Raw genomic sequence first — 25,713 nt, 5'->3', positions numbered from 1 at the left:
CTGCAAAGGAAAGGCAGCGCGGATGGCCGCCATGCGCGGCTCTAATATGTTCAATCAAGCGGGGGCATCCCTTGCCCGATCGAATGGAGTTGACATGTTCCCGTATTCTCTCAAAGAGTGGGCGGATTGTCTTGCCAATATAGAACCTCTTACACGGACAAAAAATGACATAGACGACATAGGGTGTCCGACAAGTCATGAAATCCCTAACTACGTGTTTGACTCTTATTTGTAGCCATTTGCTACACACATTCAATGCGCAAAAAGAGCAGTGCTCGCACTTATAGTTTCCTCTTGATTTTCTACTTGTGAGCCATGTCTCAGCCGCCGGTTTGTACAACACACTACTGACCAATTTGTCTTTGAGGGTTGAACACTTTCTAAACGTAACCAATGGGCGCTGGCTAGTGAGGTTCTTCAAGGCAGGATCCCCCTTAAGCAGATCCCAATTTTCATTTATAATACCCTTCAAATGAAAATTGGTCTCCGATATTGTCGCTGGGATCTTCCCAGGCAACTGAGGTTTTTCACTAGATGGAGATTCCACAAACATTTTTTTGAGGAACAATTTACGAACGGACAGGAACAAATCAATTTCAAAATCAACGGGGCAGAACTGCTCTGCTAGGCTGAATCCCAAACCTCAATTAAGGAGAGGGACACAGCCCGGGGGCAGCTCTAACCCCGTGAGATTCACTACTATATCCATAGTATTGGTATTGGACGTTTCACCCTCTGTTTCTACTGTCGCCAAGAGACCTGTCGTCTCCGTCTCGTTGACTTGCGGGTTTCTTTGGACTTCTCTTGCACGTCTCCCATGTTCCCTTCTCGTCCTTTTTCTAAAGGGATGGGTTTATTCATCAGGTTTGCTTCATTTCCCTCTGATAGGCTCGAGTCCGAGTCTGTTGTCCAAAAGGCATTACGTCCTCGTCGTGGTATACGTTTGGGGCGCGTTTTCTTTTTGCCTCAATCGGTCGTGTTCATAATCATTTTTGTCCCTTATAAACTTATCCCTCTTTCTCTCCTTGATCTCCATTTGGGTAGCTAAGAGTTTCTTGTTAAGTTTCTTTTCAAAGTTGGTGAATTTGGACTCCATTAATCTTTTTTGCAACTCCTCCCGTGCTTTACTTAATTCATCAGTTATGACCGCATACTCCTTTTCATCTCGTACCAACACAAGATCCATAATTTGCATGGAAAATTGTTGATGCACGTCTTTCCACGCTTCAACAAATGTAGGGTCATCATCATATTGCATTATCTCTTTAAAAAAGTGTAGGCCCCTCGGGACCCGTCCGCAGTCCTTTTAGGATTTAAGAGATTTGACCATCCAGAAAAGTCTTACTTCTTTATCCGCCAACTGGAAGATTTTGGATTCCAGGGCTTTGGTACTGAAAGCATGTATGTAATCTTTTTCATCACAAACTGCAAAAAAGGTGTCCGCCCCTTCTCTCCCCTGTGTTAAGCTGAATGTCGTTTCATGTGTGGCCATTGGTTTGGTCGGGCGGCGAGGAGTCGTGTCGCAAATTTGTGGACTACCTCAATGAGCACAACCGGATGAACATGCGATTCACTCTGAATTTTGGGGGTGGATCGCTGGACTTCCTGGATGTGCACGTTACGGTAGAGGACGGTGTATTACACACCGCGGGCTTTCGTAAGCCCACTGCGACTAACTCGCTGCTCCACCACACCAGCTTTCATCCGCCATCGGTGAAGGGAGCCGTCCCATACGGACAGTTTGTCCGTTTGCGGAGGATCAACGACACCGATGGCGGATTTCATCGGCAGGCTAATGATCTCAGAAACCACTTGCTGGATCGAGGTTACCCGCCCAGAATAGTCTCGACAGCATTGCAGAGAGCAGCAGCACTCGATCAAGACACATTGCTGGTTGAGAATAATAGAAGCATCGAACAACCCCGTTTTGCCTTCGCATTTAAATATAGTCCCGCCGCTGATATTATCAAGCGGGTAATAAATGAAAATTGGGATCTGCTTAAGGGGGATCCTGCCTTGAAGAACCTCACTAGCCAGCGCCCATTGGTTACGTTTAGAAAGTGTTCAACCCTTAAAGACAAATTGGTCAGTAGTGTGTTGTACAAACCGGCGGCTGAGACATGGCTCACAAGTAGAAAATCAAGAGGAAACTATAAGTGCAGGCACTGCTCTTTTTGCGCATTGAATGTGTGGAGCAAATGGCTACAAATAAGAGTCAAACACGTAGTTAGGGATTTCATGACTTGTCGGACACCCTATGTCGTCCATGTCATTTTTTTGTCCGTGTAAGAGGTTCTATATTGGCAAGACAATCCGCCCACTCTTTGAGAGAATACGGGAACATGTCTATTCCATTCAATCGGGCAAGGGATGCCCCCGCTTGATTGAACATATTAGAGCCGCGCATGGCGGCCATCCGCGCTGCCTTTCCTTTGCAGGAGTGTAACAGGTCCGACCCATCCCCAGGGGAGGGGATCGACACCAGCGGCTCCTGCGGAGGGAGGCAAGGTGGATTATACGCACCGGAGCCACCGGAGCAGCGGGGTTGAATGATAGGAATGACATGTCCGTGTTCCTCTAAGATATGAATCATGAAATGATGAAACCTATCTATGTTAAGTTCTGTTATGGTGAGATAGTGGACCCTTTATGAGGCAGATCCCCTCCTGGATAGTTATGTCCACCAGTGTTGTATATGTGATACTAAGTAGCCAGTGGAGATTGCTAATTAGTATTATTACCGCACAACGAACACGTCAGTATAATCATTATTGCATAATTTAAAAACATGGTACTAATATGTATGTAACAACCTTTTTCATGTATTTGATTTTAAACGTCACTAATTTAGGCGCTCAGCTGTTACTCACAGTCACGGCTACGGGGCGTTGTCTCTATAAAGCGCAAGTTTGCGCAATGACGTTTGAGCGGCCAGAAGAAGCGCGGTATTGCGCGCGAAACGGCTGTAGCCGCCGATCATCTGTAATCAGCTGTCCGCCCCTGCACCCCGCTCACAAGTTTCCTGTAAAGAGGAAGAATAAAGCTTTACACTGTTTCAACTTCGGTGAGTGCCGCAAGATACTTTGTTTCTTCTCTTCATGTTGCATTGGATTTTGCACCTAATAGACATTTATGGTATATGCTATTGATATGCAATAACTGTCCAGAAGGGACAGCCCCTTTAAGGAATTCCACAATACGGAATATCTGCTGAATAGCTAATGTGGTGACTAGCATGTCCTGGCCAGGAGAGGGTGATCTGGTTAGAAGTCAAGCATGGACTGACGGCCGATCAGCTCAGATGGAAAGACAATTTCCTCTCCTGTCCTATGCTGACTGTAGGGCTGTCAATAAGGAAAGGGAAGACCATGGCAATATCTGTCCATATCATTCATTCCCAAGCATAGACCTGATCATTGAGGCAAGAAAAATTGGGCTAAGGCTGATTAGCTCCAATGAGCAACCTTCTGAGAATACTGACTGGATAAAAGCTGTGCCGGATCAGATCCGCTCGTTACCATCAATTACACCGCAGATGCCTTCTCCACACACTGAGCAGATTGTGTGAGAACAGAATTGTCTCCTGTGCTGATTTTTTAAGGATCACAAAATGGTAATCTCAGAACAGAGGCTAACGAGATTACCCCTCCAATATTTTAACGGTAAATACATTTGACAATGGGAATTGCACACTAATCTCATATCCTTCCGAAGCGCGGTTCTGGAATGCGCGGAGAATTTTTTCTGAAGTAAATTAACTCTTATCATCTTTGTGCACACTGAAAGACCTATTAATGCAGAACTAAGCAGTTCTAACGTTTTAAGCTTTTTTTTTTTTCTTTTACCCCTTTGGAAAAAATGCGATTTTACTCTCAATTTGTTTTTTTTATGTAACCTGCTCAGTATTTTGCTGAAATGTCAAAGCAATCACTGCACTTTCCTTTTTTTTTTATATATCTAAAATCACAGAAGGGCAAAAGTACTCAATGTACGGCGTGGAGGTATTATTTCAGATGTCAGATTATTTTTTAGGTCATGTTGGCTTTCAGAATAATTCACAATATGCAAATTGATAGAATGAAAACTATCTTTTTTTTTCACTTTCTTCAGTATGTTTAATGAGCTTGCCAGGAAGCATGTTATTGTGCGGCCGTCAGACAGTGTTCATTGCAATGTTACAGGAGGAAAATGTGACAGCAGCAATTATGTTTTATGAAAGCAGAAGTTATATAATGCTGATTCAGGTTCAATATTGTGGAGCAGGAAGATTTCCTAAAGGGAGAGCTGCGGCTTCCAAGTCCAGTCAATATCTTCACTCAGATGTCATATCTGAGACCCTCAGATTAGCAAAGGGTCCCGAGGTCCATACTTTCTGCCTGAAACCAAGCTGCAAATTTGTGATTTGACTGCTGATCAAACTGAGCTCATAGCAGAGGCTGACAATCTGCATAGAGAATGACCACATAGGTCAAGAAAGGATTGTTAAGAAGATGAAGGGGACAGATAGCTTCCAGAAAAGTGCTTCTCAAGGTGCAACCAACCAAGTGCTAAGACACATGCCAAGACTGGATAATTCTGAATTGCTTTACTGAGATATATACTAGACATAGGAATCTGAGGTTCTTAATGTACATGTGTGCCAAGGACAAGGTGGCTTCATCAGATGGGAACCTACACCCTCAGATTAGCCTCTCTCGGACCTTAGCCTATAAAATGCACTCAGGGCAGGTAGGAATCAGCTACATTCTGCTATAAATACAACCAGTCACTCCTCCAAATGTGCAGTGTGGAAAACAAGGTTAAACCACCCATCACCTCCAAACAATATGAAGTAAATGCACAGGTGCACGCTACCATAGCGTATATGCAAAAGCAAACAAATGTCTGCTACATTTACTTTACATACACATTTGAAGTTCTGCATTTTGATTAAATTGAGTGAGCCCATCTGCCAAGGATAAAGTGGCTTCTTCAGATGGGAACCTACACTATCAGACTTGCCTCCCTTGGACCAGGTATCTTTTTAATCATCAGGGACAATCCTACAAGTGAAGTTAATAGGGTTGATACTATGGTGCAGTCTTGTCAGTCAAGGTAGGTTCAAATTGAGATTTGAAGGAGGTTTTGATGAAGAATTTCCTACATGTTTTACATTCAAAGTCGGAAGTAGATCCAGTAGGATGGAGGAGTATGACTAAGTCCTTCTTTTATATTTTGGATTCCTTTAAAATCCAGTTAAGGTTTTGGCTTAAAACCTACAGGAAAATCTGCCTCGAAATCTCCTCCCAAAACTCAACAACAATTTGGTCCACTCTAAGCAGGGTTGGATATATAGAAAGGTGACAGGCAGGAATAAAGATCTTCAGATGTGGCAATGTTAGCTTGGATTATATTAGGTTCCACATAACCACAAAGGGCCAGGATGCTTAGGAGTATGTTATGGGGTGGTTGTGGATTCACTGTGTCTACTGAACAGGTTTGACTTAGATAATGCCCCTTAGGATTAGTTCCAAGTGTCCCGTAACAGGAAACCACCATGCAGCTATCTCCTGGAGTAGTCTCTGTTCAGTGACCCACAGGGGTTGTGAGACAGGCACTGGTGCAAAATACCAAGGGGTCAGGCAAAGCTGAGGTCATGGCAGGCAGCTCAGGGTCAGTACAGACATCAAGCAGAGGTCAGGCAGTGGAGGGTCAAATCCAGAGTTGGTACACGTGAGAGAGCGCAAGAAGACAAGCAAATAGCAAACTACGGGAAACAGTGCCTTAAATACTGTAAGCCATTGTCTGTGGGGATGAGCAAATCGACTTCGGATGAAACATCCGAAGTCGATTCGCATAAAACTTTGTTCTAATACCGTACAGAGCAGGAGCTCCATACAGTATTGGAATGTATTGGTAATGGTACCTTGGAACCGAACCTGAGTTCGAGAAATGTTTTTTACAGTACACATTAATTTCATGAGACTTCGCGAAGCAATAACTTCGACTCATCGGAGCCAATACATTCTAATACTATACGGAGTGCTCGCTCTGTACAGTATTGGAACAAAGTTTTATGCGAATCAACTTCGGAGGTTTCACCCGAAGTCGATTCGCTCATCCCTTAAGAACTAAGGTGCCCACATGCTGGCTCTTTATTGTGCACCCTACGTGCAGCAGGAGGAGAGGTAGCGGAGGCACAAGGCAGTGCTACTCCAGCGGCCATACGAATCACCAGAGAACAGAGACCATGGAGTGCTCCGGCGGCCATGCCCACTGGGTGAGGTGAGACGTGGTGGGCACGAACCTCCTGTATAACAGCATTCCTTTGTGCATTGATTATTTCCATCGGTCTAGAATATAATCCTATACATTATTGATAGGAAAATGACATAAAACAGCAAAAAGTCTGCCCAAATAATAATATAATAATATTTGAATACTGAAACCCTAAAGAATATCACCACTATAGCTTTAAATATTAGTTGTCTTGGAAATGTGAGACATTAAACTGCCCAAAACCTCCAGCGCAACGCTGCGGCTGAGAACTAATAAAAGTGAAACATCAACCTGGCCGGAAAGATTGATATATATTAAAGAGCTTATTCCAGGGGCCAATAAATTGTGTTCTATTAGAGGGTAACGGCCTAGATAATCTATCCACTATTCTATGCAGTAAAGTCTTTATTGATCTGCTCCTATACTTGTTATGACTGATTCGCTGGATCAAGCAGTCAGACAGCATTTCTCAATAAACACCGGGATCCATCTGCCTCCTGTTTGGACACAATGTAGAATAATTTCAGCCTCTTGCTATGGGCTATGGGTATGATTGGGGCTGAGTGATGATGGTAGATTGTGCAGCTAGAACACAATGCCGAGATTTAGTTGAATGTCCAGTTATACGTTTATTTGGCTTGGTGGTTTCGAAGACCCTGTCTATCAAGACTTTGATCTTTGACTCAACTCCACCAATAGAAGAGCATCAACAGGACTCTTGACTGTAGAGAACTTCTGGAAGGAAAACAACGACTCTCCTTCTGATTTACCCATCTATCTTCTCCTTAATTGCTTAAGAATGATCTCATCTATTACACCCTGCTCTGACAGTGGAAATGGCAGCCATCTTCTCCTGCAAAACACAAGGTGCCCATAAGTCTCACCGACATGTGTGGATGCTCCTTCTCCAGTCAACAAGTGCATAGAGAGTAAATATGGTGCAGAGAGAACCATGGGGATATCAGTTCCACCTTGCTGCCATGGCAGAGGAATATATACCAATGCCAATGTATCTGATGTTGTAGCTGTAAGTTACAAAAGCCTAGAGACAATTTCATGGTCATGGACTGTTTTGCAAGCATCACTACAGTAATGGTAAATTTTTGTTTTACATCAAAGGGAAACTGTCAGCAGTACAGGCAATACTAAACTGCTAAAGGGACTAGGTAGAGACCGGGGAGAGCAGGCCACACATACCTTTTGTGGAGCTTTTATTATCAGGAGTAGTGTAAATATTAACATTTATTCTGCCCGATTCCTCCCGCAAGTGCACAAGAGGGGAAGCTTCAGTGGGAAGAGTATCAGCTGTAGTGATCTCCTGGTTGGGTGCTACACCTGTCACTCAGAGTATACGGGATGGGATATGAAGCAGCTAAATGCAGAGTGCACATTACAGTGAATCTCCAATTCCTGGGCACTGGCAGAAGCAGAATCTAGAAGAATAAAACATGATATTCACACTACTCTAATTAGAAACATGATACAAATAGTATATTTTCCCTGTTCTCCTCAGCTTCTACCTAGTGCTGCCAGCAGTTCTCATAGTAAGAACTGCTGACAGATTCCAATTAAAAATGCAATATTCCTGCTTAGGACCAGTGAGGGATTTTTCCAGGTCATAGTAGACCTTTTCAAGTCTTCTGATGCTTTATCTGCCAGTCTCCACTTTACAGTTCATTTCCATAAATTGCAGGTTGTCTTGATTATCTGGCATTGAAACAATGTTTTATGTTTATAGAAGATGGCGACCCTATCAGAAAGGTGCATGACTTTAAAAAGTTGGCCTGTTTCCTTCTCATGTACAAGATTTATACCTCTTTGGTCACTTTATTTTTTTTTTAAAAACAATTTTTATTTGGGAAAAAAAAGCAAAATACAGTCAATACATCACATGTATTACTCGTGCACGCAGGCATGAGCGTCAAAGGTGAAGTTAAAGCACATTGTACACATATGATGATATTTCCAAATTTTCCATTTTCTTTTATTAAATCCACCCCAAATAATAAACATACCCACCCTCCTCCCCCCAACTGTTTCCCAACTTGCGATGTCATGACAACATATCTCAGAAGTACTCTCGGGCTATTTATTTCCAGACCCTTATAGCATAAAGTCTTAAACGGTATCATATATTAACGTCCCCCACTTTTAGGCCCTAAATTACCTCTAATCCATCTAACGTCCCCTTCAATTTCCCTTCTAGGTACCATCGTGTGTGCACGAAGGGCATGACTACCTCTATTTTTTCTTCTATTGTCAGCGAATGCTCAATAAATTTTTTCCAAGTACTGAAAAATTGTTTTGCGGACCTCTCTTTGCTATGTTCCACCTCTAGTCTGTCTAAATACATAATATATTTCATCACCCCCATCGCCTCCTGAAATGTGGGTACCGTAGGGTGTATCCAGTGCCTGAGTATGGTCTTTGTAACTGCCAGAAGAAACAAGTGGATACCTTTAACTTGAGTTGAGTGGGATATTTCGCCTTTGTCATCTAGTGGTATGTAGTGGAAGATGCAGTGTAAAGGTGTCAACTGCGGCTTTAACCCCCAAACCTGCTGGATATATTCGACGGTTTCCACCCATAAAGACTTTAGGTTGGGGCAATGCCATAAACCATGAAGCAGGTTAGCTTTTTGCTGTAGGCATTTGGGACACCACCTCAAGTAGTGTGCTGGTGCATCCCTATAGGTCAGATCAAAGGCATATGTTGCCTTGTGCAGTATTCTGAAGTGCATCTCTCTCCACGTTTCGCTGGATATCGCCTGTCTCACTCTCTCCATCCCTTCTCTCAACATGGAAGTAACTGTGTCGCCCCCTAATTCCTCCTCCCACCTCTTATATACTGTCTCACCTAATGGAGTAGATAGAATGTTCTGCATTCTCCTGTAGAGATCTGATAATGAGAAGTCCTGAGTTCCCACCAAGGCTTTAAACCAAGTTAATCTCTCAGGATCACCTAATTTCACTGATTGGGCCACACAGTAGGAATGAATTTGTTTGTATGACAAAAAATGGGAGGCAGGAATCTGGTATTTAGATTGAACAACAGGCCATGTGAGGAGTTCAGTACCTCCATCATTCAATAGATGCTGCAATGTAAGTATTCCTTTACTTTTCCACAGCTGGAATAAGCTTGAACATCTACCCTCCTGGAATGCAGGGAGAGTCCATAATGGCATATATGAAGTAATATACATGGGTAGTTTATACAACTTTTGTATATTCCTCCATGCAGCCAGGGTATCCCTCAACACTATGTAATTCTTGAGCGGCATAGGAAGGTCTCTAACTCTAGTGTGTAATAGAGCTATTAAATCCCAAGGTGCTACCAATTCTCTTTCCAAGGGGGTATTAGAAAAATGCAAGGTTCCTGTCAACCAGTCCCTAGCGTGTCTAAACAAGGAGGCTAAATTGTATCTTCTGATGGACGGCATCTGAAGTCCACCCTCCCATTTGGTGAGACACAGTTTATCATACGCGATTCTAGGACGCTTACCCTGCCAAAGGAAACGTACAAATGCTCGCTGGATTCTATTAACATCGATATGCGTTAACAGAAGGGGTATCGTCTGGATAGGATAGAGTAGTCTTGCAAAACTCACCATTTTCAAGAGGTGGGCTCTGCCAAAAAGCGAAAGGGGTAATTTGGCCCATTTTTCCAGCTCCCCCTCTATCTTTCTAATTAAGGGATCATAATTTAACTTATATAGAGAAGACGGACTCCGTCCAATTTTAATACCTAGGTAAGTCAAAAAGTGTGGTACCACTTCAACTCCACATAAGTTTTGTTGTAATTGAGTTTGAGGTCCCCTCTTATCTAGGTATAACAATTGGCTTTTGGTAACATTTATTTTATATCCCGTAGTCCCCCCAAAATATTCAAAAGCGTCTAGAATCTTTTGAAGGTGAAGGTGCGGGGAATCTATAAATAGAAGTATATCGTCAGCAAAGCAGATTAATTTAAGCTCTTTCCTTCCTATCTGGATCCCTTTAAAGATGTCAGATTGAATCAAGTGTTGGACTAACGGTTCCAGGGCCAGAATAAAAAGAAGGGGGGATAGAGGGCAGCCCTGCCTCGTTCCTCTGCCAAGCCGAAAAGAGCTCGACAAAAAGCCAGGTGTGCTGACCTGAGCTTGTGGAGCTTGATATATATTTTCCACCAACGTTTTAAAAGTTCCTTCTATACCAAAGGCAGTCATTGATCTCCATAGCCAGTTCCAATTTACAGTGTCAAATGCCTTTTCCGCATCGACAGATAACAAGGCAGGGCTCCCTCCAAGATATTTAGGGCTGTGATGGATATAATCCTGTGCGACCAAAACCGATCGGATATTTGTCACCGCCGCCCTACCTTTTATAAATCCTACTTGGTGCGTCCCTATAAGGTGTGGCATATATAGCGCCAATCTGTTAGTTAACAGCTTGGTTAGTATTTTAAGATCCTGATTTATCAAGGAGATTGGCCGATATGAGGTAGGTTGTTCCACATCTTTGCCTGGCTTAGGGATAAGTTTGATATGTGCTAGGTTTCCAGGCGGCATGATACCCCGTCCTTCCAAGCAGTTATTGAACAATGAAGTTAGAAATGGGGTAATTTCCTCTTTGAGTCCCTTATAGAAGTCCGCTCCAAACCCATCTGGGCCCGGGGCTTTCCCATTTGTTAGTGATTTTATAGTAGCTTTAACCTCATCTTCTGTGATCTGCGCGTTAAGATGGGTTTGCATTTCTTCTGTAAGGCACGGGAGTGTGATTTTTGACAATAATTCCTCAGCTCTGTTGCTATCATATTCTGTCTGACCATACAAGGTAGCATAGAATTGTCCAAAACAATCTACTATTCCCTTTGGGTCTGAAATCTTATTTCCTGATGTATTTACTATGCATCTAATATTAGCGCTATATGCCCAAGGTTTAGCTAAGTTAGATAACATCTTTCCTGCTTTATTTCCAAATTTAAATAAATGCGCCGTCCTATGATCCATGTTCAGTCTTGAACTCTGTTCCACGTAAAAGTCATAATTGTGTTTAGCAGTGACCCATTGAGTTTTATTAAGTTCTGTTGGGTTAGCTAAGAAAGCTGTCGCTATACCTAATTTTTTAGTCATTTTTTTTTTTTTGGCCGCTGTGTATGATATTATTTGCCCTCTAATTACCGCTTTTGCCGTATCCCAAAATAGGTTATGGTTATCTTGGTGTTCACCGTTTGGTAGCTACAAAGTCCCACCACCACCCCTTTAATTGAAGGAGAAATTCCTCATCCGTGGCTAGATAGCTAGGCATGCGCCATATGTAATCTGTACCTCTAGGTGTATTCTCTAATAGGGATAATGACACCGGAGCATGATCGGATATTAAAATATCTAGTATCTCTGCTCTCTGTACTCTCCTCGTCAGTCCTGGTGAGACCAGTGCGTAGTCTATTCTAGACCAGGACTGATGGGCGGAAGAGAAATGAGTATATTCCCGTTACGTTGGATTCAACTGCCTCCAAATATCTATCAGGGACGTGGACTGCAAAAAGGGCTCAAGCGTCATTCTCTGCACCGTTGTTCCCTGCCGCTGTAAAGTTGTATCAACCCCCCTCCTGCAATCCTCCTGGATATTATGGACTGCGTTCAAGTCTCCCATCAGTATCATGTTTCACGAACCCTCCTGCATGACTTTCAATTCCAGTTCAGAAAAAAAACTGGGTTGCATAGAGTTGGGTCCATATACATTTAACAGTGTCAACCTGCCTACATCTGTATCCAGAACAATTTTCAGTAGCCTGCCCCTATCGTCTCTGTCAGTCGATAAAACATCACATCTAACCTTCCTGTGAATTAAGATCATCACCCCCGCTTTCCTCCCATCTGAAGGGGAACCATATATTTGTCCCACCCACATGCGTTGCATGCGCCAAAAATCAGCCTCCCAGGTGTGTCTCCTGAATCAGAGCTATATCCGCATGTAGTTTCTTGAGGTGGCGCAAAACCATAATCCTTTTATGAGGGGATCTCAACCCTCTTACATTCCATGAGACCAGTTTCATAATTTAAGTTGAATAAATGATATCAGGAAAAAGATGCCTGTGGGAGGCTGATTCTCAATAAGTGGTAATTCAGAAGGCCGTAAGTGATATTGTAAGTCATGACATTATATAACATCGCAAACACATTCCCCCCCCCAACATTCCCCCCATGAACATAAAAACATATTCTTCTCTGAGAGACTTGTGAGTGTTCAACCAGCAAGTCAATACTTCATTAGACTTCCCTTTTTTCGTCTCGACCTGAGCTGGATCGCTGCATTTCCTCTGCTCAGAATCTTTCTTCTCCAACATTATCCTCAACTAACATCCCTCCCTCCCCGGACCTGATCATATATACTTGAAATAAACTTAACCACCTCTCCCCTCTCAACTAAACATATTCAGCACATGTAAGTTATTTCTTACATAGTTCTTTCTGCACGCGAGGCGCTCACTTTTCGCAATTTCTTTTCTCCACGATTCTCATACAAAAACCGTGCAGTTATCCCCATTCCGGGCTGGAACCAGGATCTTCTCTTCGTCTCGGAGATACTGTAGGCAACCCTGATGACCGCTTATTCTGCCTATTCTCCAGGTGGCTTCCTCGTGGCGGCGTGTTTCTTCCCCTAGGCGACTCCATGATTAGTTCCCTTGGTGAATCACAGTTTTCCAAGGTGTCCTCTGCATCTATGGGTGTATGGAAAGTGTCCACTCTGCCATCTTTCCTGAAGATTCTCAATATCGCCGGGTAAATCAGCGCAAATTTTATCTTCTTGTGAACTAGCTGGGTACATATTTGGGAGAAAGCTCTACTCTTCTTGGAAACTTCTATGGAATAGTCCACAAAGATTAAAATCTGATGGCCACGCAATTTAAGCGGCTGCTTTAGCCGTCTATATTTGTGCAGTATGGCCTCTTTATCCGCATATTTGAGGTACTTCACTATCGTTGTTCTGGGCCTTCTAGTCGGTTCTCCCTCCATATTGTCTTGCGGCGGGCCAATTCTGTGTGCCCTCTCGACCGTTGCTGGGGTCTGGAGGCCCAGCGCTTGTGGCAGTTCGTCAGAGCATATACGGGCTAACTGAAGTGCTGGTATATTTTCCGGCAGGCCTAGGATACGCAGATTGCTTCTGCGGGATCTGTTCTCTAAGTCCTCGACTTTGTCCCGGAGCGCCTTATTGGAATGCAGTATTTCCCTGAGCTGGGTATGAGCTTTGTCCAGCTCGTCTTCTATAATGCCCATTCTTTGCTCCAGATCTTGTACCTGCGCTGTATGTTGGGTCACCGTGGCTTGCAGCTGCTGTAATGAAGTTGCTATGGTGGCCTCCAGGGTGGCCTTTATATCCGGCGCCAACAATTTAGCCACTTCTAAGGCCATTTCTTTACAGGAGGATCCCAGACCTCCAATCTGTTGTTCGCCATCTGACTGAGTATGTGGTGTTTCTTCTATCTCTTGTGATTGGGATGGTTGAGAAGACGAACGAGTCATCCTCTTTTTAGCTTCGTCCATCTTGCTCCGCTGGAGCTCCGACAGATCACGAGGCGGGAGAGGTGAACTGGCCAGCGGGGTGCCACTGCAAACCACAAATTTCTCCATCAACCTCCCGCTAGTTCGGGAAGGTAAGTAATCGGGGTGGGGAAGCCCCGGGTCTCGGCTACACCCGCTGTTAGAGTCCGGGGAGACGGAGCTCTCTCTTCTTGCTTCCTCACATAGACGCGCCGGAACCGGAAGTCCTCTTTGGTCACTTTATACAATAGAGTTGATTATCTCTTGGAAGTGGTTTAAAGATTAGGGTGGTTTTGGCCTTTGGTCGAAAGTTGGCCTTATACCAGTCAGTGCTTGTGGTGATTTGTGGCGCATCCCATTTTCTTGTACTTTAAGATACTCAATTCTCAATATTCACTCGTTAAGGTAGTAAATTCTATAGAGCACATTGGTTTTCATCTTCTTTTTTACTTTTTTAAACCAATTATAAAGAACTAACGACTTATAGAAGCAATTTACTGACCCATTCACATCACCGCCAAAAGCTAGAACCTTCAGAAGCATCGCTTGGATGATTTCAGTCCTTCTATTCTTCACCCCATCTAAGTATCCTGCTTCCCATTGGCCTTAGACCAAAAGAAAAGAGTCCTCGAGGATCCATTTTCTTTCACTCTTAAGAAGATTTCCTTATAAATGTAATTGCAGATTTTCCCAGTGTGTGATGGTGACAGATCTGGCTAGTGCTATTGAGGAGGGAACTAATTAAAACTTTAGGCGGAGGCCTATTATAGCGACCCACAGAGTTTAGCCGCATCCTGTTGTTCCGGCAGGTCTGTATGGCCTGCTGATGCTGCATGCAAGACGAGGACGCGGGGTCGGGATCGAACAGCTGTCATTCTGCTCGACTCTTAGTTATGTCTAAAACTCCATGCAGGGTTCTTGGAAAATCCCACTGTCCGTGTTAGACAATTGCCGTCTGCATAGAAAATGTCACACAGCTCACTAGCTTCAACGAAAGGCCTCGCACCTCGTGTTTTTGGCAGGCGCCTCAACGAAAACAGCAGGGCTGTCAGATCTCAGTTTGTTCCTCAAAGGACAGTCACACTTACATGCATTCATGTCAAATTGTTTCATTTAATTTCAACATTGGGATGTCAGCAGCTTTCAGGTCCCCTTTACGCATCATTAAGGATTTGGTGTCATTTATCCCAAGCATGTTTTTTTTTGTATTTTTTCCTTCATATGTCCATGCTGTCATTTTACACTCTAATAGGCCTCACAATGTTTTGTGCCAAATATGATGGTCCCTCTTGATTTTACGTGCGGACTCAGATGACAGACATGTAAACCCAACTGTGAAATTATATCCATTTCCAAAATGTGTCTGCTACTATCTTCTACAGTATGTGCTTTTCAAAAATCACATCATGGTTTATACATGTGTTATAGGAAGAAAAACCTAGTAGATATTTTCGTGGTCTTGAGTAACATCCTGTGTCACGCCCAGATCTGTGTTCCAATTACTGCTGGTTTCAGACGAAAGGTCATCGATGTAAAGCTTGACCTGTAGGATCAGAGCAATTCTTTCCTTATTTTTTCCAGGTCAATGGATGAATTTGGCTGATTGCTGGTTCTTCTTATACTGGGACTTCATGATCTGAGAGAGACGTAGAGAGAGCTGCTGTATTCACAGTCCAGACACCGAGTATTTCAAATGGTCACTGGAGAGACCTCACATTATTAAATCATTTTAATGGAACTGAAAACAGATCCCTTAGAAATTATATAAAGTCTTGTGTCATCTATTTTGTGGATGGACAGTATTTGAGTGTCCTAGACCTTTAATAAACTGCCAACAAAGGAAAACGTAACTGAAAACTTCTCAGAATTTAAAAAAAAAAAAATATCTATTTCTAACTTTCAATTCCTCCCAATTACCAATCCATTGTTTCCATAGGTTTTCAGTTGTTTGCATATCAGTTTTCCAGGAGCCACTTGTCAGTGAGACCACCTGACTCGCATTGATCCAGTAGCATATGCTTGCAGTAATTCTTTCCCTCTAGATTTTACTTGGCAGCGTCTTGTGTCTTAGCGCTAATTACTGTGAATTTAAGTCATTTATACTCAACCAATTTTATCTTTCTGTTCAGCAATTTCTGGTTTGAGGTAATGTGACAAGGCTCTCTGCTGGCTCTAGCGTTCCCATAGCTGATAAGTTTCCCTATAATGGCATTTATTTTCTACAACCCACAATTTGCTTAGTTCATCTGTTTAAATAAAAATCTATGATAATTACCCTGCGCAAACTTATGTGATCCTTACAGGACGAAGGCGTCTAATCTAAATCTATACTGACTTAATAAGACAAAATAAAATATGCTTATTTGAAATAGTCTACAAATCCTAGTAAATCTGTAGAAATAAATAACCTAGAATATTAGGATTACACAACTACAAACCAAGACACTGAAATACCGCCCCTATGTACAAGGATATAACTACTATAATACTGCCTCCTATATACAAAAATATAACTACTATAATACTGCCTCCTATGTACAAGAATATAACTATAATACTGCTCCTATGTACAAGAATATAACTACTATAATACTGCTCCTATGTACAAGAATATAACTACTATAATACTGCTCCTATATACAAGAATATATCTACTATAATACTGCCTCCTCTGTACAAGAAAATAACTATAATACTGCTCCTATGTACAAGAATATAACTACTATAATACTGCTCCTATGTACAAGAATATAACTACTATAATACTGCCTCCTATGTACAAGAATGTAACTACTATAATACTGCTCCTATGTACAAGAATATAACTACTATAATACTGCTCCTATGTACAAGAATATAACTACTATAATACTGCCTCCTATATACAAGAATATAACTACTATAATACTGCCTCCTATATACAAGAATATAACTATAAAACTGCTCCTATGTACAAGAATATAACTACTATAATACTGCTCCTATGTACAAGAATATAACTACTATAATACTGCCTCCTATGTACAAGAATATAACTACTATAATACTGCTCCTATATACAAGAATATAACTACTATAATACTGCTCCTATGTACAGGAATATAACTACTATAATACTGCCTCCTATGTACAAGAATATAACTACTATAATACTGCTCCTATGTACAAGAATATAACTACTATAATACTGCTCCTATGTACAGGAATATAACTACTATAATACTGCCTACTATGTACAAGAATATAACTACTATAATACTGCTCCTATGTACAAGAATATAACTACTATAATACTGCTCCTATGTACAAGAATATAACTACTATAATACTGCTCCTATGTACAAGAATATAACTACTATAATACTGCTCCTATGTACAAGAATATAACTACTATAATACTGCCTCCTATGTACAAGAATATAACTACTATAATACTGCTCCTATGTACAAGAATACAACTACTATAATACTGCCCCTATGTTCAAGAATATAACTACTATAATACTGCCTCCTATGTACAAGAATATAACTACTATAATACTGCTCCTATGTACAAGAATATAACTACTATAATAGTGCTCCTATGTACAAGAATATAACTACTATAATACTGCTCCTATGTACAAGAATACAACTACTATAATACTGCTCCTATGTACAAGAATATAACTACTATAATACTGCCTACTATGTACAAGAATATAACTACTATAATACTGCTCCTATGTACAAGAATATAACTACTATAATACTGCTCCTATGTACAAGAATATAACTACTATAATACTGCTCCTATGTACAAGAATATAACTACTATAATACTGCTCCTATGTACAAGAATATAACTACTATAATACTGCTCCTATGTACAAGAATACAACTACTATAATACTGCCCCTATGTACAAGAATATAACTACTATAATACTGCCTCCAATGTACAAGAATATAACTACTATAATACTGCTCCTATGTACAAGAATATAACTACTATAATACTGCTCCTATGTACAAGAATAAAACTACTATAATACTGCTCCTATGTACAAGAATATAACTACTATAATACTGCCTCCTATGTACAAGAATATAACTACTATAATACTGCCTCCTATGTACAAGAATATAACTACTATAATACTGCCTCCTATGTACAAGAATATAACTACTATAATACTTCTCCTATGTACAAGAATATAACTACTATAATACTGCCTCATATGTACAAGAATATAACTACTATAATACTGCCTCCTATGTACAAGAATATAACTACTATAATACTGCCTCCTATGTACAAGAATATAACTACTATAATACTTCTCCTATGTACAAGAATATAACTACTATAATACTGCCTCATATGTACAAGAATATAACTACTATAATACTGCCTCATATGTACATGAATATAACTACTATAATACTGCTCCTATGTACAAGAATATAACTACTATAATACTGCTCCTATGTACAAGAATATACCTACTATAATACTGCACCTATTTACTAGAAGTATATAACCAGTGCTTGGCCTGACATGGCAGACTGTACACCCTTCTGGTACGGTACATTTTATGAGATGCTTTGTGGCTGTTGAAGAGGTGGCAGGTGGTGTTTGTTATGGACGAGTCGTCTGCTTCTCACATTACATTGTACAGAAGACACGGTCAGGTTTGTATTGTTTTTACGAGCCGAATGGAATTTCATATTTTGAAAAGAACAATAAGCGGAATAGAATGGTTTATGCTTCCATGACAATGGCGCTATTTAATGTTTATGACTAACGACAGTAATGTGCGCAAAACTCTGATGTCGTAAAGGTAAGTTATGGAGGGGATTTCGTCCGCACGTTAGAGGCAGGAGGGTCCGTAATTCTCCCTCCTTGTATGTACAAAGAATCTGTTCGCTAACAGTCATGCTAATCCTACAGCTCCAGTCCCATCCAGCCTTCTGTCACCGATATCTCAGGGGCTATATGGCCGACTAATTAACCTGACAAGGTATCTAACAAGAATTGCTGAGATACATCATGGACATTGGAAATGTTCTACTGTTTAGTGTGCCGAGGCTGTATCAGTTGTTATAGGCTTAGATACCGTGCATCTGTAGGATTGAATACATTGGCCCAGCAGACAGTATCACACATGATAGGATTAGATACAAAAGCTACGCAAACAGTCGCACAATTTATAGCATTAGATACTCAGCACCACAGTTAGTATTACAGATGATAGCATTGGATACAGCAGATCAGCAGACAGTATCACAGATGATCGGATTAGATACATCAGTTTAGCAGGCAGTATCACACAGGATAGGATTAGATACACAGCTCAGCAGACAGTATCACACAGGATAGGATTAGATACACAGCTCAGCAGACTGTATCACACAGGATAGGATTAGATACACAGCTCAGCAGACAGTATCACACATAATAGGATTAGATACATCAGCTCAGGAGACAGTATCACACAGGATAGGATTAGATACACAGCTCAGCAGACAGTATCACACAGGGTAGGATTAGATACACAGCTCAGCAGACAGTATCACACATGATAGGATTAGATACATCAGCTCAGCAGACAGTATCACAGATGATATGATTAGATACATCAGCTCAGGAGACAGTATCACACAGGATAGGATTAGATACAGTGGCACAGCAGACAGTATCACACATCATATGATTAGATACATTGCCTTTGCAGACAGTATCACACATGATAGGATTAGATACAACAACTTAGCAGACAGTATCACACATGATAGGATTAGATACAACAACTTAGCAGACAGTATCACACATTATAGGATTAGATACACAGCTCAGCAGACAGTATCACACAAGATAGGATTAGATACACCGCTCAACAGACAGTATCACACATGATAGGATTAGATACATCAGCTCAGGAGACAGTATCACACATGATAAGATTAGATACAACAGCTCAGCAGACAGTATCACACAGGATAGGATTAGATACATCAGCTCAGCAGACAGTATCACACAGGATAGGATTAGATACACAGCTCAGCAGACAGTATCACACAGGATAGGATTAGATACACAGCTCAGCAGACAGTATCACACAGGATAGGATTAGATACACAGCTCAGCAGACAGTATCACACAGGAGAGGATTAGATACACAGCTCAGCAGGCAGTATCACACATGATAGGATTAAATACACAGCTTAGCGGACAGTATCACACAGGAAAGGATTAGATACATCAGCTCAGGAGACAGTATCACATATGATAAGATTAGATACAGCAGACAGTATCACGCATGATAGGATTAGATACACAGCTCAGCAGATAGTACCACACAGGATAGGATTAGATACACAGCTCAGCAGACAGTATCACACATGATAGGATTAGATACATCAGCTCAGGAGACAGTATCACACATGATAAGATTAGATACAGCAGACAGTATCACACATGATAGGATTAGATACAACAGCTCAGCAGACAGTATCACACATGATAGGATTAGATACAACAGCTTAGCAGACAGTATCACACATGATAGGATTAGATACATCAGCTCAGGAGACAGTATCACACATGATAAGATTAGATACAGCAGACAGTATCACACATGATAGGATTAGATACAACAGCTTAGCAGACAGTATCACACATGATAGGATTAGATACATCAGCTCAGGAGACAGTATCACACATGATAAGATTAGATACAGCAGACAGTATCACACATGATAGGATTAGATACACAGCTCAGCAGACAGTATCACACAGGATAAGATTAGATACAACAGCTCAGCAGACAGTATCACACAGGATAGGATTAGATACAACAGCTCAGCAGACTATATCACACAGGATAGGATTAGATACACAGCTCAGCAGACAGTATCACACAGGATAGGATTAGATACACAGCTCAGCAGACAGTATCACACAGGATAGGATTAGATACACAGCTCAGCAGACAGTATCACACAGGAGAGGATTAGATACACAGCTCAGCAGACAGTATCACACAGGATAGGATTAGATACATCAGCTCAGGAGACAGTATCACATATGATAAGATTAGACACAGCAGACAGTATCACGCATGATAGGATTAGATACACAGCTCAGCAGATAGTACCACACAGGATAGGATTAGATACACAGCTCAGCAGGCAGTATCACACAGGATAGGATTAGATACACAGCTCAGCAGACAGTATCACACAGGATAGGATTAGATACACAGCTCAGCAGACAGTATCACACAGGATAGGATTAGATACACAGCTCAGCAGACAGTATCACACAGGATAGGATTAGATACAACAGCTCAGCAGACAGTATCACACAGGATAGGATTAGATACACAGCTCAGCAGACAGTATCACACAGGAGAGGATTAGATACACAGCTCAGCAGACAGTATCACACAGGAGAGGATTAGATACAACAGCTCAATAGACTGTATCACACAGGATAGGATTATATACACAGCTCAGCATACAGTATCACACAGGATAGGATTAGATACACAGCTCAGCAGACAGTATCACATAGGATAGGATTAGATACACAGCTCAGCGGACAGTATCACACAGGATAGGATTAGATACATAGCTCAGCAGACTGTATCACACAGGATAGGATTAGATACACAGCTCAGCAGACTGTATCACACAGGATAGGGTTAGATACACAGCTCAGCGGACAGTATCACACAGGAGAGGATTAGATACACAGCTCAGCAGACAGTATCACACATGATGGGATTAGATACACAGCTCAGCAGACAGTATCACACAGGATAGGATTAGATACAATAGCTCAGCAGACAGTATCACACAGGATAGGTTTAGATACAACAGCTCAGCAGACAGTATCACACAGGATAGGATTAGATACAACAGCTCAGCAGACAGTATCACACAGGAGAGGATTAGATACACAGCTCAGCAGACAGTATCACACATGATGGGATTAGATACACAGCTCAGCAGACAGTATCACACAGGATAGGATTAGATACAATAGCTCAGCAGACAGTATCACACAGGATAGGATTAGATACAACAGCTCAGCAGACAGTATCACACAGGATAGGATTAGATACACAGCTCAGCAGACAGTATCACGCAGGATAGGATTAGATACACAGCTCAGCAGACAGTATCACACAGGATAGGATTAGATACACAGCTCAGCAGACAGTATCACACAGGATAGGATTAGATACACAGCTCAGCAGACAGTATCACACAGGATAGGATTAGATACAACAGCTCAGCAGACAGTATCACACAGGATAGGATTAGATACAACAGCTCAGCAGACTGTATCACACAGGATAGGATTAGATACACAGCTCAGCAGACAGTATCACACAGGATAGGATTAGATACACAGCTCAGCAGACAGTATCACACAGGATAGGATTAGATACAACAGCTCAGCAGACATTATCACACAGGATAGGATTAGATACAACAGCTCAGCAGACTGTATCACACAGGAGAGGATTAGATACACAGCTCAGCAGACAGTATCACACATGATGGGATTAGATACACAGCTCAGCAGACAGTATCACACAGGATAGGATTAGATACAATAGCTCAGCAGACAGTATCACACAGGATAGGATTAGATACAACAGCTCAGCAGACAGTATCACACAGGATAGGATTAGATACACAGCTCAGCAGACAGTATCACACAGGATAGGATTAGATACACAGCTCAGCAGGCAGTATCACACAGGATAGGTTTAGATACACAGCTCAGCAGACAGTATCACACAGGATAGGATTAGATACACAGCTCAGCAGACAGTATCACACAGGATAGGATTAGATACACAGCTCAGCAGACAGTATCACACAGGATAGGATTAGATACACTGCTCAGCAGACAGTATCACACAGGATAGGATTAGATACACAGCTCAGCAGACATTATCACACATGATAGGATTAGATACAACAGCTCAGCAGACAGTATCACACAGGATAGGATTAGATACACAGCTCAGCAGACAGTATCACACAGGATAGGATTAGATACACAGCTCAGCAGACAGTATCACACAGGATAGGATTAGATACACAGCTCAGCAGACAGTATCACACAGGATAGGATTAGATACACAGCTCAGCAGACAGTATCACACAGGATAGGATTAGATACAACAGCTCAGCAGACAGTATCACACAGGATAGGATTAGATACACAGCTCAGCAGACAGTATCACGCAGGATAGGATTAGATACACAGCTCAGCAGACAGTATCACACAGGATAGGATTAGATACACAGCTCAGCAGACAGTATCACACAGGATAGGATTAGATACACAGCTCAGCAGACAGTATCACACAGGATAGGATTAGATACAACAGCTCAGCAGACAGTATCACACAGGATAGGATTAGATACAACAGCTCAGCAGACTGTATCACACAGGATAGGATTAGATACACAGCTCAGCAGACAGTATCACACAGGATAGGATTAGATACACAGCTCAGCAGACAGTATCACACAGGATAGGATTAGATACAACAGCTCAGCAGACATTATCACACAGGATAGGATTAGATACAACAGCTCAGCAGACTGTATCACACAGGAGAGGATTAGATACACAGCTCAGCAGACAGTATCACACATGATGGGATTAGATACACAGCTCAGCAGACAGTATCACACAGGATAGGATTAGATACAATAGCTCAGCAGACAGTATCACACAGGATAGGATTAGATACAACAGCTCAGCAGACAGTATCACACAGGATAGGATTAGATACACAGCTCAGCAGACAGTATCACACAGGATAGGATTAGATACACAGCTCAGCAGGCAGTATCACACAGGATAGGTTTAGATACACAGCTCAGCAGACAGTATCACACAGGATAGGATTAGATACACAGCTCAGCAGACAGTATCACACAGGATAGGATTAGATACACAGCTCAGCAGACAGTATCACACAGGATAGGATTAGATACACTGCTCAGCAGACAGTATCACACAGGATAGGATTAGATACACAGCTCAGCAGACATTATCACACATGATAGGATTAGATACAACAGCTCAGCAGACAGTATCACACAGGATAGGATTAGATACACAGCTCAGCAGACAGTATCACACAGGATAGGATTAGATACACAGCTCAGCAGACAGTATCACACAGGATAGGATTAGATACACAGCTCAGCAGACAGTATCACACAGGATAGGATTAGATACACAGCTCAGCAGACAGTATCACACAGGATAGGATTAGATACAACAGCTCAGCAGACCGCATGTGTCCTGTGACCGAGAAGTAACATTAGATCCTGACATAACATATGAAGAGCAGACATCTTGTGTCATCTTGTATGGCGTTATCTGAACTGTCACTGCTCTCCGGACACAGGGAGCGATGCTCTGCAGCCCCGGCTTTGATACTGCTTCCTCCGGTGCTGCCTGCTCTCGGTGACAGTTCTGCTTTGTCAGGAGCACATTATTACATGTGCTACCTCTGTTACGTCTGTCGTCCCTCTGCTGAGCTCAGCGACTTGAACATCATTTTCGACGTTCATTTTGCTTTCACACTTGAATTATGAGACATTGTTTGCTACTTGAGGGACCGGAGCCCAAATGAGATCCCTGACAGCGTGAGAGGAGGTTCTGTCAGAGCCTGAATCACAGCGGCGACGGCTGTCACTCACTCCACCCAGGTATTATCTGTGGAGGTCACTGTTAAGGGGGTGGGGTGCTGTAGAGGTCACTGTTATGGGGGATACTGTCGATATCTTTAAACGACACATACAAATGATATATTCCCGTGCAAAGCCGGGTCCTTCTGCTTGTAAATAAATAAATAAATAAATAAACGTTATTAGATATATTCATAAAAAATTAGGATAACATCCCTAACAACTGCGAGTAATTAGGCAAAAGGTTACTGGCGGTATCGCAGGGTATCTACTTGTATCCACAGGTGTGATATATTCTCCACTGTGTAGATTCACCATACAAACAATATTATAGGTGAACGTAATGTGTTCTCACTGTATGTGTAGGGAACCAACGTGTGGGTCAACTCTAGTTCTACTGCCACCACCTTACTTTAATCGAGTTGATTGGTGTGTGCACTGACCCATGCACCAGCCTTTGGGCTTTGCATATCAAGTGTTCACAAATTGTGGTGTTCCAGAATTCATTGGCCAATGGAATTGTCTGAATATATAGACAAGCCGGATACAAACATCCTACATGGGTGACGACTAGTTCCGTCCTGTAAAGCAACAGACCGTACAGGCTCCAGTGTACTGTGCACCTGAGCCACTGGTGCCGACACCACAGACTAATAGTCTGACAACTGGCGAGTCCAATAATGGTCTAACTACCAGATCTTCAGAATGACATATACTACAGTAAGGTAACAGACGATACTCTGAAATATACTGCTCCGTTTCCACATATAAGCAGCTACAAGCAATTCATAATTAAATATGCCTTTCATCAGGAGCAAAGTTTAGGTAGCAAGGAATAATGCCAGCCACGACTGATGAAAAAGTAAAAATATAATTCAAATATAAAACTTTAGTTCTTAATAATCTGTTTACAAGTTACTGGTGATTGTTGTCTCATCTACACTGGGTTACAACCACTAAGACAGTAATTTCCAGTATTGTACTTCAGAGCTGCACTCACTATTCTGCTGGTGCAGTCACTGTGTACATACATTACTTATCCTGTACTGATCCTGAGTTACATCCTGTATTATACTCCAGAGCTGCACTCACTATTCTGCTGGTGCAGTCACTGTGTACATACATTACTTATCCTGTACTGATCCGGAGTTACATCCTGTATTATACTCCAGAGCTGCACTCACTATTCTGCTGGTGCAGTCACTGTGTACATACATTACT

This window comes from Bufo bufo, chromosome 8 (assembly GCF_905171765.1).
Source record: "Bufo bufo chromosome 8, aBufBuf1.1, whole genome shotgun sequence".
Taxonomy (NCBI): Eukaryota; Metazoa; Chordata; class Amphibia; order Anura; family Bufonidae; genus Bufo; species Bufo bufo.
This window is presented reverse-complemented; position numbering follows the sequence as displayed.